Source organism: Bidens hawaiensis, unplaced genomic scaffold (assembly GCF_021521415.1).
Source record: "Bidens hawaiensis isolate Kalapana, Puna unplaced genomic scaffold, B.hawaiensis_p1.1 tig00012636_1, whole genome shotgun sequence".
NCBI classification, from domain to species: Eukaryota; Viridiplantae; Streptophyta; class Magnoliopsida; order Asterales; family Asteraceae; genus Bidens; species Bidens hawaiensis.
This window is the reverse complement of record NW_027492042.1, coordinates 72,854-79,939: the sequence shown is the minus strand read 5'-3', so window position 1 is coordinate 79,939 and position 7,086 is coordinate 72,854. Positions and strand designations below refer to the sequence as shown.

The 7,086-nt window shown below is 33.4% G+C and overlaps 1 non-coding gene across 1 annotated transcript; it reads left to right on the top strand.

Annotated features, from left to right (window-relative positions):
• The first annotated feature begins 3,152 nt into the window (after nucleotides 1–3,152).
• Nucleotides 3,153–3,254, top strand: LOC143541695 (U6 spliceosomal RNA). Its single transcript, XR_013136794.1, has one exon. It is a non-coding gene; the product is annotated as a U6 spliceosomal RNA (small nuclear RNA).
• Nucleotides 3,255–7,086: the final 3,832 nt, after the last annotated feature.

Sequence of the window (7,086 nt, the reverse complement as noted above, 5' to 3'; positions counted from 1 at the left end):
GTTTTCCATAAAAATACATATAATTGTTTTTAAAAAATATATATATTTATAGCGGGGTGTCAGGCTGGGGTATGTCGACCACCCTCCTTAAGAACTGCCCGGCTCCTATTCTCATGCATTGTTTTTTTGACGGACAAAAAATCCTAAGTAACCCGATTTAAGGAAAAATGCATGGTTGACAATTATAACCCTTTTGAAAAGTGGCACAAAACACAAAATCTAACATAATTACCATCACACTTTCAAGCAGACGAAAGGTACCTAGGGTTTTTCTTTTTCATGCACAACTTGGCAACCTATTAGGTGTATTAGGTTACATGTATATGCTTTGATTCTTCTTAGTTTTTGTTTCGATCTAGTATAGCGAATAGCTTATCGTTATAACTCAACAAGTTTTATATATTTACCTAGCTCTCAAAAGTTCTTAGGGTTTGATCTGTATCAACGTTGCAATGTCTGCATCCGATGCTGAAGACATGGTGGTTTTTGAGGAATGGATGACATATCGCGATATAAGTTACGAAACCGAAGCTTTGAAGCTCAAGAGATTCTAAACGTTTAAAGCCAGTCTCCGTGAAGCAGAGGAAGCCTTTCCGCTAACAAAGGAACCAATGTGGGTGCATTTGAACAAATTTTCAGACTTGACCGATGAGGAGTTCCGCGCAGACTACCTATCATGGAGACATGAATCCGACTACGAAGACGAAAAGAATGGGGTGCGTGCGTGTAAGTTCACTCTCTCTTTACCCGTTATTAATTAATTAACTAACTAGTGATTCAATAATCTCATATTACCTTTCTTTTTTTCTTTATTTTTTAATAATAAATGTTAGGGTACATTGATGAACGTTTTGCCACCGACTCGGATGAGGATATGGCTTTTAAAGGTTTCAATGAGGAGAAAGAAGAGGGGTCGACGGTTGGTACTCTTAAACGCAAAGGCCTGTGCTCTTGTAAGTCTTTGATTCACTAATCATCGATTCGACCATCATATGTAACTTTCTTTGCCAATAATAACAGAAAATGGTATTATTAGGTGATGAAAAAGATACCAAAGATCAGGTGAATGCTACTGTCAAACGCCAAAGACCATGCTCTTGTAAGTTCCTCTTTACTCATCATATGTATCTTTTCTTTGTAAATAATAAATATATGTTAGGTATGACTACCGCTGCTGATGAAAAAGATATGGAACCCGAAAACAAAGAATCATAGGAAGTGCGGGTGCATGTCGGTTTTCTAAGTGACTTCATATTACATTTTAAGCTACTTTTACTTTTAATCTGACTCAAAATTTTATGGTTCCATGGTGTTAAAAAGTTGTTTTTGACGAATATGTGTTTTGTTAATGCTTGTGATGAGACGTGTCTAGCCGATTATACACGTCGTAACTAGTAATTTAGATGTCTGTTTTACAAGAGTTCAGAATGGACTTATGTTTTTTCAATTAATCAAGTTTCAGAGAGTATTAGAGGAAAATTGTGGTACTGTTAGCCTTTAAACTTGTTTTGTTCAGTAGTTCAAGTCTTCATTCTTCAAATTTTATCTTTTTAATGTTCAAAGCCTCTTTCTCACACTTTTGACCTCAGCTTTGAAGTTGAAATACACTATTCAAATGCACACAACACCACAAAAGCAAAGCAAAATCTATATAGGGATATTGAGTAGTAAGTTCAAAAGATAACTGAATGTTTGATTGTTGCAAGGTCTGATATTACTTTTAAACAAGATCAAACAAAGGTTGAATTTGAGCTGCTCATATGATTTATTTTGTCACGTGTCTTTTAAAATCAAAATTTCCGAATTAAAGTGTAACTTAAACAGGAAAAATTGCTCAGAGCTTGTGGAACTTTACCTTAAAACTCTAGTTGAAATCCGGAGAAATGTGAAAAAATCAAAAGGATTCACCACCTAATGGTGATACAGAAATCACATTTAATTCAAGGCCTGCAAGCAATGGTATTGAAGACACATTACAGAAGAAAGCTGATCAGTTACAGCCTCCAATCACAGTACTTCAAGAAATTTGGTTAATATTGTGTAAAGTTTCCCAGTAATAATAATAATAATAACTAGTGTTATGCCGGCGCGCTGTGCTGGGCAAACTTGGACGGTGGTAAAACTCAAGTGTTGTCAGTCTCGGGCGTTGAGTCGATATATATACATGAATTCGGTCGATTTTGGTTATGTGCATTATGGGGTAACGTCGGTCGGTAAAACTCGGGCTTTGTAAAACCCGAGTGTTGTAGATCCTGGGCGTTGAGGCGGTGAGTCTAAACAAATTTGGTTGGTTTCTGTCGTGTATAAGAACCCAGATAGCAAACCACATTATGTATAAGAACATCCCCACACAACCAACGGGTCAGAAGTCAAGTGTTTTTCTAAGTGAAAACTGTCTATTATATACCAAACCAAAGTTCATAAAAAATAGCAACTTTGTGGCACCGACATCCTCTTTTATACTATACTATGTAACAACCCGTCACGTTGCGGTGGTGCAATGACGCAAATTCGGTTTGTGTTGATTAAGTTCGTAACAGTACAATAATAAACCCAAAAAAGTAAATAAATACACAAAATAATAATGACAGTTGCATAACTTATGGTAAAACTCGCACAATGCGGCTGCAAGTTGACAAAAAATTTAAGCTCTATCGAATTACGACACCTATTTAAAAAAAACATAAACAAACATATTTAAAACACATAAAAAAAAAGTATAAACAAAAACTAATTAATCCAAAAGAAGATAAATAAACCAAAAAAATCCAAAAGAAGAAAAATAAACCAAAAAATCTAGGTTATGGAGGGGACTCATCATGGACAAACAACATGCCCACCAAAGTATTAAGCAAATCACCTTTAACCATCCCACCACATGAGTACATTGGTTTTTATATGAGATCTTTTACATAAAACCCCAAAAAAAGGTTTTTAAAATAGGTTTGTGGCACCAAAATTTGCTTTTTATCTAATAATAATAATAATAATAATAATAATAATAATAATAATAATTTTCTCAATGTGCATATCTTAGAGCATCATCGTGCACACCTCTGTTTTTGTGTCACAGTCAACTCAGTAAGCCACATAAGATTACCAAAGTTCTTCAAATGTATAAACGTCCTATATATTCTAATTGTTCAACCATTGTCCCTTCGTGGACACCCGATAAAATTAGAACGATACAAAGAAGATTAGCAAGACCCCTACGCAAAGATAACACACGAAAAAAAGTTGTTCAACTATTACAACATCCTAAACTAAGGATATCACTAAACTTACATGCGTAAATAATAAGTAAGATAAATTTAGTTACCAAGATCTTCAACTACAAATAAGAGGGTTGTTCATAGACTGACGACTACAAGCGTTAGCCATGAAAGCGTAATCCAATATTGATAAAAGTTTGTGAAAAAATAACCTCACTCCTGAAACTTTACGACTAAACACTAATAAGACTCCAGTTATATGACCCACCAGCCCTAGCAAAAATATTTAAATGTATACCAAAAATTAACTCAAATAATTTAATTTTACAGCACAACTAGTTAAAGTTGACTTATGCCAAATCCACTAGCTGGGGCTAAAACATTTCTAAGATCGTGTGTAGTGGATAGAGCCCCTATGGGGGCGTTATGCGTCATGTGACGTCACGTCATTATAGGGGGCTTTATGGCTAAAATGAGTGTACTGGATGGAGTCTCAACAATCATTACCTTTATTATTTTATTTATAGAAAAAAATAACAAATAAAAAATCACCAATCAAAACCAACCCTTCCCCCCACCCGACTCTATGTGGGAAGCGCCCCCACTACATGGCGCCCATAGCGCCCCGGGGGCGGTGTTCCCGCCGCCATGTGGGGCCGTGGGGGTGGGACGCGCCCCACTACAGATGGTCTAAGTTCCACGTCTTGGTAGCGTTGACTTCAAGTTGTCAGGTCTTGCACAATTGCGTTTGAGTGGAGATGTGTCAGGTAAAGGCTCGACTTGGGTTTCATGCGTCGAATCAAATGGATTGGATAATATAGGTTCAATGAAAGTGTGAGTAGGGTGGGTGCAGAGGGGAGCGTTGGATTAGTGGCCGGCGTAATCTCTGGCGAGAAATCCAAACTATTTGCAAGGAGGCCGTGAATGGGAATAAAGAAAGGCGTTAACCAAGTATGGTTTATGTTACGGGTGTTTCTTGGGTAGTTTTATTGGGTTTCTGGTTAATTGGGTTGGGATATTCAGGTTTAAGCTCAAAGAAAATTAACCCGAGAACCGGCCCAAATAAGATCGGGTCTCAGGCTGAACAAGTCGGGTAGAACAAGTATAAAAGAAAAGTAATTCGACTTCAACAAGATCAAAATAAATAAGACCATATTCCAAACCTTCATAAAACTGGAATCAAGTTTAACGTAAATCCGATATTCAACTATACAAAAATCCAAAACCTTTATCTTATCTTACTTTACTAATAAAAGAAAATGTTGAGGCTTAATTGTCAAGGCTACATTCATTTATCCTAGTCATTAATGGATCATTGGTCAAAAACATTTTGCCAATTGGGTTATAACATAGTTAAGTGAATTTTATTCATTATTCAAAGGTGTGTAAATGCCACCTTTTTAATTACTCTTCAAGAAACGTTGACGTTAAATATAATCAGTTATTGGGTTGGTGATGATTTTTAAATATTGAAGATTTATATTGTCTAACGGCATTATGCTCTAGATTATTTTATATATACACATTAATCATCATCTTTTAAATATTGTTACTTGGGAAATTACATTAAGTTCATATTTTCCATCATTTGTCGCACACATGGTACAATATGAAAAATATATATTTCATATGTCGTAAAACATGAAAGAAAAATATAATTACTTTGTACAATACATAATTTACATATTAAATGAGTCTTTAAAATGATGATTTAAACATTTGAAAATACTTCTTTATATAAGACATTTATATCAAATGTTGCGTTTAAGGTGAAGACACCTATCGGACTTGCAATCCTATTATCAAATCATGTTTGTCACGTTTCAGACTACATTTTGTATCATATGTTTCGTTCTGATTTGACTTAAGACAAAGATCGAATACATATGGGTCATTTTAAAATTTTGTGAATTTGGTTCAGGTCAAAACTACTTTAATAAAAATTGATTTTGCTACGAGTTGTTTTATAAATTTGTTACGAGTCAAAATAGTTCGAGTCGGAATGACAAACTGAAAGAAAGGTCCGAATGGTTTAACCCGTTGGTTTTGATTTTGACTCAACACAAGTATCGGATCTGAATGGATAATTTTAAAAACTATAATTTTGGTTCATGTCAAAACAACACTAATAGAACTTGATACGGGTCGTAACAAGCTGTTATCAAAATTGGTAATGGTCATATTTGTTTGAGTAAAAAAATAAGATAGATTTTAAAAATGATTGGACCATTTTAACACACTTAATATCTGTGATGTAAATAATTGGGCATTTAGAATTTGAGAAAAATAAACGATATAAAACATTTTGAATTAAAATGAGCTTTAAACAAGTTTAATACTATTTTATCCTATTATAAATAGTAACTTGCTATAACATTCTTCTCAATTTCTCTTTTTATACTTTAATTGTAGTATTTATTACAAATTAGCACTATCCTTTTCTTTTATATGTTTATTTTAAGGTATACAATTTGGGGTGGAAAATTGTCTCAAAGGTCTATGGAGGACTTTGCATTTATAGTAGCTCGGTTTTATCATCGTCAAGGAAGCTTTTAGATTTATTATATGATATGCAAAGCTGCACACGATTTCAATCATGTGAAGTATTTTGAGAATCACAATTGAAATAACATACCTTATTTATTTCATTTATTTTTTCTAACTTTAGTTTTGTTTATTTCTTTCAAATAACGGACTTTGTTTATTTTATCATTTAAGAAATCCCATGTAATACACGGGTTAAAAGGCTAATAAAACTATAATCAAATTGCTTAAGAAAACCTTCATAATTCCAAAACTATTAGAAATAAGATGTTTAAACTTAAAACAACAATAAATAAGATGATAAGAACTTCTAAATAGTCTTCCATCTTCATGGGTGAATGAACGATACGCATGCTACACTAATAACTACATGTTAAATTGAAGAATGATTATGCACATGATGCGACGGTTGATAGCCCTATAAGAAAACGACCAGGATTTCAAGTCTCACCGATAACCAAAAAAAAAATGGGGTTTCAAGTTGTGACACATGGTTCTCTCACCTATAATGGATTTTTTTTTTTAAATGAGATGATTGAGTATGTTAGTGGCTGGTCAATGATTTGAATAACTAAAAATAATACCCTCATGCATATTTTGTTAATTAGTAAAATCATGTGAAATGCACTTTACTATGGGCATATATTTATAAGGGTAATTTACTTTTTTTACCATTAAAATTGATTATTTTTATTACAAATACTTATTAAGAAGGGTATTCATACAAAAAACAATGTACAATAAAACCTAATATATCCCGTAATAACAAAACTATTTGTAGGCTCTGAGAAGGATAGAATGTAATTAAACTTTACCTTTACCCCTGATAATAGAGAGGTTGCTTCTAGAAAGATCTTCGACTCAAAACATGCAATAGACAATACATAACATAAGGCGTGTTTGTGTATGTATAGACAACTACCAATAATCCATAGGTGGTGAAAGACTGTCTATATGGTAAATGCAGACAGATATAACATTAGAATCAACCTATAAACATAGATACAAAAAGACTATCACTCGTAAATTTCACATAATTATGGGTTTCGAGTAGAATTGTTAATTTTAGAATTAGTTGGATTAAATGTTGAAATACCCACCATTTGTTATGTAATTTTGATTTCCCGGTAAAATTACTTTTAATCGATGGCTTTTAATAATATAATTCTTTTTGGCTTGTAAAAAGAAAAAAACATGTAGGCAAAACTAGGTCCCTACGACCTGCCTAAAAATGTATTTGTATACTTTCTTAAATGGACCAAGACCTGCTCGAGTGTCCGATCAAAATTAAAGAGAAAATTTGTATTTTTCCCTTAGTCATAAACGCATG